This window comes from Falco naumanni, chromosome 9 (assembly GCF_017639655.2).
Source record: "Falco naumanni isolate bFalNau1 chromosome 9, bFalNau1.pat, whole genome shotgun sequence".
Classification (NCBI taxonomy): domain Eukaryota; kingdom Metazoa; phylum Chordata; class Aves; order Falconiformes; family Falconidae; genus Falco; species Falco naumanni.
Window position 1 is genome coordinate 25,746,154 of NC_054062.1, and position 12,140 is coordinate 25,758,293.

The window sequence follows — 12,140 nt, forward strand, 5'->3', positions numbered from 1 at the left end:
ACCAGGTGCTTTGGTATGGAACATCCGCACCGTCTCATCACAGCACTTTCAGGCAAGCTAGCTGCCACCCTTCCTTGTCCCTGTGGTTGTCCCCCAGTTTACCAGCAGGCTGCTGTAAGGCCGGCTGGCAGTAAGCCTGAGAAAGCAATCTTTAACAGCCTGGAATGGCTCTCAGGCCATGTAGGCAGAGCCCGTTCTAGCCCTTTGCGCTTGACCCTTTCATGAGGAATTGGCTAAATGTAATCCCCCAAAACTATGTTTACCCTCTTTCTCTGTCTGTGCTATGCACAAGTCTTTTTCGTGGAAGAAACAAATTAGTTGCTTGTGTCTTTGTTACGCTTCTGCACCAATTTTTTTCTGTTTCCCACTTCCTTATTTGTGGTGTTCTGCTGATTGTGAGAAAATGTCCTTGCATGTTGAGCTGCTTTAACACAGGACTGTAGGACAAGAATTAAAAGAAGTTCTAAGGTACAGCGTTATTTTCTCACCCGTATTGTGCACATCTCTGAAAAACCCAGGTTGCTGCAATAATTACAACCAACATGGGCAAAAGGAGACAATTAGCAAAGCTAGTATTAATGCATGTTCTTTGTATACCATCCTCATCAAGAAAATTCCAGAGTAAGGAAATAGATATAAGCTCAAATGTTTGATACGTTCATTTTAAGATGCAGTCTCAGGGGGAAATATGGTGAAAATATAACTTGCAAAGCACAGAGTAATGGCAAAATTACCAAACAAAATGTCACAGCTGAACCATTTTCCCTTCTTGTGTTAACATGGCTGAGATAGCATCTGTTTTTATGTCGTGTCTCATCTACTTTAATGGGAGTAGTGTGGCCTCCCTAGGCTCAGGAGCCTGCTTTTCAGACACTCTGAGTATCCAGAAGCTGTTTTTGAATTCTTTTGTTGCTCTGGGTGCTCCATGTTCATGAAAATCAACTGTTGTGTTTCACATGGTTTAGAGGGGTTGTTACAGTATGTTATTTTGCAAGTATGTATTATACAAAATGTGTATTCTGTTCCCAGGTAGCACACCTGTTGGCTGTGATGCATATAGTTGTAACTGTTTACATCAAACTCGTAGTGAGAAATTCTTTGAGTTGGTTCGTAATGTACTCAGAGCTTTATTAGTCAATTAGGACTTTCACTATGGATGATGGGGAATGAGTACTCAAAGTACAGAACTGGAGTTTTATCTGTATAAGATCTGTATGATTAGAATTCTAGCATGCCTTAGGGGGCTGTCTGCTGAGAAAAGTGAATGCTAGAGAATAAAAATCCATCCTACCGAAAAAAAGAGGTAAGAAAGGATGCAAGATAATAGCCGCAAGTTGTGAGCCTCCAACAGTGTTTGAGTTATTACTCAGTCTCTGAATTCTGTAAACTACCCTAGTTTATAGTGTTAGCTCAGGAGTGAAATTATCAAGTTGTGACTCATAAAATATTACTGAAATGTGCCTTTTTTAACTAATAGACTTCCTACTTAGGAGGGATACAAATTAAAGGGAGGGATAAAAATCAAAAGGGTAGATCCTTTTCTGGCTTCTGTATTCTGCAATACAATTCTTCAAATGTTTCATAGAGAATGTAAATAATACATTGGGAGGGAGGGGAATATAGTTGTTAGGGAACTGTTCGTACTTAACCAGCACCTTGTCTCTTGTAGTTTGCCTCACTTCACTGAGAATCAGAGTATTCATCCTCTAAAGGAGCAGAGTCAGGTTAAAATGTAAGCCCTTTCTTCTCTGATGCTCTGTACCTGTTACTGAAAGTGGTGCAAAGCAAAAAGAAGGAGAGAGCACGTTTATATGCTTTATGCATTCTTTGTACTTGTCTTCTTAGTTAATAATTTTCAGATTGCATTTCTTACATAGAAAAGTATGAATTACTTTCACCATTACTTACCCACGGTCAGATTTTCTAATCTGCATTACTTATGCTTAAATACCAGCAGAACGTTAAGGCATATTTCTCTCGGACCACATGCAGCTCCCTAGTCTATTTTCATAAGTAGGTTTTTTTTCAGTCTTACCTAAATACTGCAAATAATTTTATAATCAATTAGAGTATTACCATTGGGGGGAAAAGAGAACATTTTCTTTTCTATACTTCCTGTTTAAATTACTTTAGTTTTTTGGAACAGCTTCTTGTTTTTTGACATACATTTTTATTCAGTGTGGCTTCAAATGCTTTCTCAGCAATGGTAGAATAGTGATATTTTAGATGCTGCATATGTTGAAATGTCCTTACAATTTTACCTGATGTACTTGTGCTTTGTTTTCCCTTCCCCCCTAGCAGAGCAAGTTTGCTTCCACTGTCTATAGTAAGAACTCTGAAAGAGATACGTACTTACTTTTAGATTGTTAAAATAGAAAAAAAATAGGTTAATATTGGGAAATTTCATCTTTGAAAGAAGACCTTTTTCAGTGTTTAAATTTAAACCTAAAATCACCTGAATGCATTCAGTCTGATTCTGCATCAGCTTTTAAGAATACTGCCAAATATTTTGCAGTAGGGATATTGGGTGAAAAATGAAATTTGAAGTTGCTTTTTCATATGGTGAAAAAAATTAATTATCTACATTGCCGTTTGAATCTTAAAATGACAGTTGTATATGTATGCACATAGATTGTTCTTAAAACCTATATATATATATTACATAATAACATTACATATTATATTACATAATAAACTATATATTACAAAAATACTGGCTCAAAGTTAACAAGGAATATTTTTCTTCCTTTCTACTCTCAGTGTACTCAAAACATTTTTTTGGTCTCATTTGTTCTTTACTTAAATTTAGGGATGGGCTTGAGATTATTTCAACCATTTCTTTCTTAATTTACAAGTCATTCTTACTCCATTGACACAATGTAAATATTGAACTGTGGGGTTTTTTTTTCAGTATGTAGTAACTGACTAAACTCAAAATCTCAAGTACAAAGAATGATGGATTAATTATCCAGATTTAGATTCCAGTCCTGTAGTTTCTTGGCAGCCTACAGATAGCCTGCTGCATTCATGCAGAGCATCATTGTCTTCAAGAATATGCAGGATCAAGACTTTAGCTCCAATTCTGCAGGGAATGCCTAATCATATGAATAGGTCTAATTATATTGAAATAGGAATATTCACATTAGTAACCTTTCAGAGGATTAGGTTTTGCAAGATATGGGTAGTGATAAAATTAGCTGTGGTTAAATCCTCTTGCAATTTTTTCTATTTTACAATGTTAGCAATCCAGGATTTTCTTTAATAACAAAATATGCATAATAATAGAATGCCTATAAATCAAATAAATTAGCTGTACATTTTGGATCTTTCAAAGACAGATGTGGTAGATTCGTTTTGTGTCAGAGCTAAGTGGCCATTTTGTATTTCAAAGTTGGTTTCCATACTGACATTTAGTGATGTGAAACCAATGATGTTCTAACATTTTGGCTCCAAATTCTGGATTTGTAATTCTAATATGATTAGTCTCAAACTGGCAAAAAAAGAAATATGTTTCCCTACGTTTAATATTAAACATTATTATCTAATTTTCTTAGTGGTAATTTAGAACACTGCTGCAAGGTTTGAGGCACAATACTAGTTACATTTAAAACTTACAAACACTAAATAACAGAAGCATTAAAATGGTCATTTGAGAAATTTAAAGGATGAAGGTTTACTAGTACATATTTTCTTGCATCTGTGCTCACACATGAAAATATAGTTTAACAGAACTTTTCATCCCTGAAATCTTGCTGATTTGAATGATGCTGGAAATGTACCCAGTTTGGTTTTCTTCCCATAGCTTGCTCTTAAACCCTATCAGAGGTTTTCAAAGTATAGTTGTGTCTTATTTTCTACATGATCTTTGCCTGCTTGTCCCAAAAAGCATGTGAAGTAAGTAAAGGGAAATTTAGCTAAGATGTAGTGAGGAAAACATCAGCAAAAAAAAAGCCTCTTTAATCTTCAAAGCTTCTACCCTTGGAGACTTGACTGGCCATCTCCAAAAACTCCTTGCTCATGAGCAAAGCAACAGTAAGACAGCCAGCCTTGACTAAGGCCCATGGAACATCCAAGAAGATATATTCTTTATTCTTAGCATGAGAACATGTACATTAAAAGACTAGGGTTACATTTTATACTGGTAGTTTCTAGAACAGATTATATAAGCTTCTTTACCAAACTATGTTAGTATTGTCCAGTTAACAGCACTTACTAAGGTTTGTTGTAATGAATCTTTGTTGTTCTTATGGGAAATTTCTCTCTAAATCCTTCATCCTAATATTCTGTGTTCTAATTAAGTGGAGTATGCCATAGTAGTATTTCACATTTTTATAGCACGTTTCATCACACAGCGCTGTCTTTAATATATGTATAAAAAATGGCTGTTGAGAGCTGCAGTTTCTGACACTGTCAGCTGGGCTGAGAGGAGTTTGCAATGGAAAAAATTCGTACAATGACTGGGACAAGTTCTTACTTCAACAGAACTGTCACTTTTTCAGCATCTTTTATGACTTTTACGTGTCTTGTTTGGCATTCTTGCAGCATAGATGGGTCCACATGCAGCCTGCTGGACTCTGGGCAATTAAGAGCAATCACTGCCACTCTTGAGACCTTCCTGCTGCCATGTTTCCATGGTCTAAGTGTGCAGTAATGATAGGAAAGTAAAAAGAAGATGGCTAGTGGTGCTTAAGGTTTGGAAAGATGACTGCTACCACTGCACTTCTCAGTTAGATAAAGCTAAATCAATATATTTTGTAGAGCTAGGTGCTTTCCCTTGCCACCACTCAGCCATTTTTATTAACTGCAAGCTGTAATGAGTGTGCATAGCCATGAGCCTGCCAGCTTGCTTGCCATAAGGATGAGTAATCAAAATTAGCAACAATTTCTGACTCTTGCCAGTGAAGGAATTTGTGCTGACGAATCTTCCAGTACCATAGCTGTCAATATGTCATGGTCTTCAAGTTTCAGGGTGCAGCAAATAATCAAATGCTCACCAGCTTCTAAAGTAGACTTCTGGGACAATTTGAAAATAAGAGATGGGAAAGTGGCAGCAGTTTTATTTGATAGGAAAGGAATCAGTGATGGAAAAAAGTCTTTGCCCATTCTTTTAATTTTCTGCTAGATATGCCAATGCAAGACGTGAGCTATATTTTGCCTGCATGCAGATAATATTTTTGATTAATTGATTAACTAGAACAAAACCTTGAATTTCCTGTGGTGGAAATTTTTCAAGTAGCTGTTGCCACTTTACAAATTAATGTTATGATATTGGCATTTATATTAAATGCTGTTAAGTGAAATCTGCTACCTCTGTATTTCTCTACCTCTGCTTTCCTACCAAGTAAATCACTGCTATCATCAGTAAGTCAGAAAGTGTTTTTCCACTGCTCCCTCACTTAAAATGGTTGTAATGGATACAACACACATCAGTCCCTAGACACAGTGCAAAAATGATAATTCATTTTCACAGGGGCTTATAAATCTGGGGGAAACTCCTGCAGAGAAAGGTTAAATAACTTTGTCATAGCTGGACTTGTCATCCACTTGCTGAGTGCTAGATGAAACCCATTATGACTTGAATTTTCTAAAAGTGACTGGATTTGAATTGTACTTTTCCCAGCTCAGCCTGCCTTAGTTTCTACACAGGTGTAACTTATTTTAAATGAATAAATCCGAGAAGTTATGGACTTCAAGTGCTTCTCAGCAAGGCTGTCATCCAGAGCTATGATTGTAGCTCTTCTTGGCACAACTGCATTGAATTTCATCTTCTGTTTTGTAGATATGGATTATGTTTATGACATTAGCTAACCCAGGTAACGGAAGCACCAGTAGCAGTGGACTGTGACAGCCTGGGCTCACTGTAGTTCTAAATCAGGATAGACCCTAGGATTGCTACTTCTTTTCAGCTCCATGCAGCAGCATCTATGTTATCAGTGCCTCAGCCCACTGATTCTGCTATGCCCACTCATGAGACATACACCCTTTCTCTCTCTTTTCCTCAGCATTGATGGCTTTACAGAAGTTGGCAAGAGTAAAATGCAATACAAAATTTGTAACTTAAAATAAAACAGCATACTTGTCTGAAGTCTTGCTCTTTTTTTAGTAGCTACTATATCAGTGTAGCACTTAGCATTACAAAGTAAACATAAACCTGTGATTTAATTATGAGATGCTGCAAAAAAAATACATCTACTTTATGTTTCTATCTGAAAAGCATGTAAAAGGGTGAAAGGGACTGATAAAATGGTGTGCAATGTGCCTTGCCCTGCCAGCATTATGTAGTTGGTGGAAAAGCTATTGAAAAAAACAGAAGCTCCACTTTTCCTGCAGTGAGTGGTAAATGTACATGTTACAAAGCTCTCTTGTTCCAAGCCCCAAAGACTTATTTTGATATGTTTAATATATGTTGGCATCTGCATTTTCTTGATATTATCTTAAAACTGGAGCCAGGCAAAGCTGTTATTAAAACTGAAGGTTGGCTCCAGTTCTGTATTCATTCTTGACTTCTCTGACATATGGCGCTGCCTATGACCTTCTACACCAAACCTTTTGTTATTGTCAGCAAATTTTGCAACATGGCAGTTGGCACTGGTGCACTGGCACCTCCCCTTCTTGGCAGAACTGGCCTTTAGAGCAATTCAGATCACTGTCTTCAGTTCCATTCAGTACACATCAACAGCTGTAATGTGCTGTGTCAGAAACTCAGATTTTTAACTAATGTTTTTCAATTTGTTTCCCTCATTTTCATCTGTCCTTTTTATTGGACCAGTTCCTTTACTTTGTCCTCACTTCCAGCTTCCCCCCACTGTGCTTTCCATGCACATTTCTTTCCCACTGAGATTGTATACAAATATTAGAGCTCTAACTCACACTTTTGTCAGCAGGATGTGCCGCACCCTGTAGGCACACTCAGTTAAAATAAAAAGCCCATTGGCAACACAATAAATCAGGTAATTAACAAGAAGCAAAATACCAACCTTTGGCTTTTTTCTGTCCCAAAAGCTTGTGGTGCACTGTAGCAAACTAAATTTTCTACCAAGAGGCAGAAGTCGGTGGTGTATCCTGAGACATGAGCACTGTAATACCACGCTGATGTGTGGGCAGCCTGGAGAAACCTGTGGATTTTCCTATTTCTGACTGTAAAAGCTGCCAATATCAAACAAAGGCAGTTAATGTAGGCCAGAAAATGTATAGCAGAAAACTGTGTTTGTAGTAAACTGAACAGTGGAATGTGCTACTGTAGTAACCAGGATTATGCCCTTAGTAGCTATTTAGCTGTAGCGAGTTGTGCTGCTCAGGTTATAGGTTATGCAGCAGAAAATGCAACAAATGTGGCTGGACGTAATTTCATTTTTCTCTCATAATGTCTCCAAGACAATGGCCAGTGACCAGCCAACTTTCTGTGGTGTTTCAACAATCTATTGCATAGGCCAGCTTTTGTACTTACAGATTTGCTTTTTATCATTCATCCAAAAAAACAATAGACTTCATTCATTAGAAATTCATACATTCTAAATGTGATCATATTGGATTTCAAATGTAACTAAAATACAGGTTAGCAATGCATTTTATATTATGTCTTTTACATGCATTTATATTCCATATATGTTCAATTCCTTCACATTCTTCTCTTTTCCTTCTTTTAAAACAGTAACCAAAAATAGGACAAAATTTGATGGAAAATTGAACTGTTTTTAAAATCTCAAGAACCGAATTGTAAAGAAAAGACAGAAAGTATTTCATGTGTGTGCGTGTGTGTGCTATAAATTGTTTTATGTAGATATTAAAGGCATATGCATTGGAACATTTCCTTAGAGCTTCAGTGCTCTGTTTTTCAATTTTAGTTAATGGTTCTTAATGTAATTTCTATTATCATTTTCAACATTATATACATTTTGGGTCACTGCATGCATTAAAATGTTCAGGGATATACTTTCTGTGAGAAGGACTCTTAAGTGATATTCTAATTCAGCGGTATTTGTGTAACCTGATTCCTCCTCCATAGGTCCTCAGTGTTCTAATCTAGGGCTAATCTGAAATACCAGACTGGATTACATAAAGTATCTGGCCTTCAGTCAACAAAACCCTTTTCTGCTGAGAAGTGAAAGATCAAGATGTAATTACTGTAATGATGGGTTAGACCTTTGGATTCATGCTGCAATCAGTGATTCCTGTGGTGCTCTGCCACAGTTGTCGTTTAGTGTTGACTAGAGAGAGACAGGACAGGTAGCCTGTAAAAATGCATCAGCCCTTAATCTAAATGCCTATAGGTGAGTCACATCATTTGCAGATGGTGGTGCTGGCTCCAAATTCGAGGGCAGCAGAATGGATTGTCTTGGAAGGATAATCTTAGAGTATGTTTCATGTGTGTAAAAATTAAACAAATAAAATCCCCCTAAATTTCTCCCTCCTTTCCCAGGATACAACAGTAAACTGTAAATTAATTTTAATCTTATGAGGCTATTGTATCTGCCATACACACACACTTACACACATGCATACATATGAGCATCAGAGATGTTATATATATATTGTAATAACAGTTTAATAATCATAATTTAGTCTTTAGTAATCACATAATCAAATCGAAATTTCTGTTGGGTAGGGATATGCTTGCCAGAGCTCTTACGTTTCAAGTGGTGTCAAATCAATGCCAAATCATTCCAAATACTTTCAGAATTTCTTACTTCTGAAAGTCAAGCTTGAAAACGTGTGCACAGCATTAGTAAATACTTTTATTTTTATTCTGAATTTGAAAGATTGTTGGATTATGGATTTAAAAATAAGTATTTCCAGCTGATGCTGATGGAACTATACAACCATTTTATAGCCATTCAGGATAAAGGGTATTGGCCCTAATCCTGAAACTCTTATTGATGCAATTAATCCTTATATCTCTGAGCTGTGTCACTGAAGTCAACTGGAACTTTTGCATAAGTAATAGTTGCAGAACCAGCCTCAGTCATTTAAATCATGATTATCCCTGGAAAACAACTGAAGATTAGCTCTGGTAATCATTTTTTGTGGACATCACAAAGATTAAAAGCAGATGTTTTGCAGAAGTACTTAAGTGTACTTCCATGGTCTGCAAATGTCATAATCCATTGAAATTTTAGTAGTTTCACTTTGAAAATGAGTTTGCAGCATTATTTGGCAATTTGATCAACCCAAATAGGTACATATGCAAAGGATTCAGCTGGTCAGAAGGATATCCTAGTGTGAGGGTAAACCAAAGGTATGTTTCATTCGCTTTGCATCTTTGCTGGTAGCTGGAAGGATTTGCAAAGAAAAAGAAAATTAGTAGGTTGTTGATATGCCTGATGTCAATCACAGGATCATTTTCTGCTTTTTTGGTATGCTGCAGTAAAAAAAAAAAGGTGTGTGTGTGTTCATATACTTCTGATCATTAATTGACAAAATCTGTACAGAACACTTCATTCCCGCTTCGTTTCTGGGTTTAGTGATTCCCAAGGCTGAGCAACAGAAGGGGTAACAGAAGAGCCTTAGAGACCAACTATAAAGACAGAGATAAATTCGAAGTGATGGTGTAATGTAACACTACATTCATATGCCAGGCAAGTTATTTAGCTTGACTTAAGAAATATTGATACTGTAGCTTGCACTTTTATTACTTCATAGCCTCATGACACAATGTGTCACTCACTGCATGACCAAAACCATTTGACAATATTCTCAGTTTAAAAATTACTGTATTCATCGAGAAATTATTTCTGTGAGTAGTATATGTTGCTGTTGTACTTGTGACAGTACGTTTAATTTTTCTGGATGCCATTTTTATAATCATTCCATTAATTACGGCTAAATTCCCACACTAGAACTTTTCCTTATATTCCGTAATTGATTTCATAATGCAACGCAAAGCATGCAACCTTTTGGAGACGTTCTTTCCCTCTTCTACTAAAAACCTTTAATGTAAATGCCTGAGACCAAGCCTGCAGCTATTATGAATGAGGTGTTAGTCTGTTTTACTTTCTCTTTAGTTAGAAGCCAAAAATCATGTAAAAATACTCAGTATGTTTCAAGAAATTTTTAGTAGCGCATCCATGTCCACAAATAATAGGAGCAATAAGAAGACAAACTACAGGATGTATACAAAACTAAGGAGGGATTTTTGCCCTTTATAGTCACAGACTTGCCACATTTCAGTAGCAGACTTCTGGCATTTCAGCAGGTAGTAGCTAGCCCCTTAACCCACTGTGTGCTTCTCCCGGACAGCAATATCACATATTCATTCATGTACAGATCCTGTGTATCTTCCTGGCCAGCATTCTTCCTCTGTAAAAATGTAGAAATGATCCCCCTCACTTTTTATTCGAAGCAAGTGATGAATATACTGTTTAATATTTAAATTACCCAGCAGTATTCAGGGCCCAAAGCTAGGTTTATAAATACAGCTTCTCACTATTTAAGTGTTCCAAAGACATCTGAATGACTTAAAGAAGCTTATTAGGGTGGTATGCTAAGTAAGGAGAGGAACACAAATTTTAGCAATTGTACAATCAGTGATTATGGCTTGCAATCTTGTTAGGCATGGTTAAGTTCATCTGTATTTATTATGGGCAATGGCGGATTTTGAGGAGAAAGTTTAAGGAAGATAAGAAGGTGAGCAGTGAAATAATAATAATAAAAAACACGTTAAAGTACTTGTCAGAAGAATAGATGTTTGAGATAGTTCCTAGTGGTAAAAATGTGGAAGGGTGACCTTTCAGCTGAAAACCCTGTAGGCTGGATAGATATTAATGATGAAAGGCCTTTAAATGAAAACAGAAGAAAAATAAGGGAGAGGAAGATCTAGCTTAAAAATGCTCTCTCCTCATCAAGGTAGAAGAATTTCCAAGGTGCAAGACTGTAGGCATTTTGCCTAAAAAGAGATTGCAGTAGTGAAATTACAAAGTGACCTGGGCTCAGTCACTGTTTTGGCATTGTAGGCTGAGGTGAAAAGCTTGTATTTTTGGAACTGTTGTGCAGGATGTTCACGGTAACGTGTTCATCAGTCACATATGTGAGTCTTTAGTATTTTCACTACTATTAGGATTTTGTACAATGATAACGAAGTATCAGAGGTGTAATTTTCTTCCCCTGCCTCAGAAGACTATATCAGAAAACAAGTAAATAAGGTTTTCCTTTTATTCCTTATTATCCCATAGAAGTTGATCTTCTTTCTTTAGATGTAGAGCCTCATTTCAGTTACCTAAAATGCTCCTTTTCAATGTTTGGCTACTGATTTGAAGAAATAGCGTAATGTATAATGTACAGAAAATATTTTACAGAAGTTGTGTTAAGGTAGTTTCAGGATCCAGAAATAAAAATGGAAGAAACAAATGCTGTCTATATATTCAGTCTTTACAGAGACTGTAGGACTGAAGGAAATAGCCTTCAATCACTGTCAAATGCATGAAATTAGCAGACTTCCGGCAGGGTCGAAAATACATATACCTTCCAAATTTATAATGTTATTTATTTTTTTAATTGTGTTTAGGCATTTGGATATGTGATTATTGCAGCTGGTCCTTGTAATATTCTGCTTAGAATATGCAATATCCTCATTACGGGGATATTTCTTGGGGAAAGACAGGAGAGAAAATTCATTAAAAAAAGATGGTAAAATGTACTCCACTATTAAAAAGTAAAAGAGCTATTTAGATAAATACTTAATGTTGAGTAAACATCTAGAGAGTACAGAGGACTTGTGGAAGAGACAGAAAGGACAGCGATATGAAAAATCATAGGGACAGTTGAAATTCAGGGGAATGTTTAACTTTTGTTATTAGCCTTATTATTATATCACTCAAAACCCAGGCATATGAGATAGTTTAGGCCAGGGGTCCTCAAGCTATGGCCCACGGGCCGGATACGCCCCCCCCAGGGTTCTCAGTCCAGCCCCCGGTATTTACAGACACACACACACACCCCTCCTGCTGGAGGTTGGGGGGGGGGACCAAGCAGCCGCAGATGACTGCCTGCCACTTCATCCACGCGCCGGCCCCCTGTTTAAAAAGTTTGAGGACCCCTGGTTTAGGCTGTCTAGAGTGAGTAACTTCCATTCTGGAGCACAGCAGGAATTTCATCCACTGACAGTGAAGTGGTCTTATAAATGTTAACAGTACCTATATTAATAA

At 36.8% G+C, this 12,140-nt stretch overlaps 1 protein-coding gene across 2 annotated transcripts in view; it reads left to right on the top strand.

Moving 5' to 3' along the window:
• The window catches only part of LOC121094010 (adhesion G protein-coupled receptor A3-like), a 277,788-nt gene that overhangs the window by 112,255 nt on the left and 153,393 nt on the right, over nt 1-12,140 (top strand). The gene's annotated exons all lie outside the window — the stretch shown is intronic.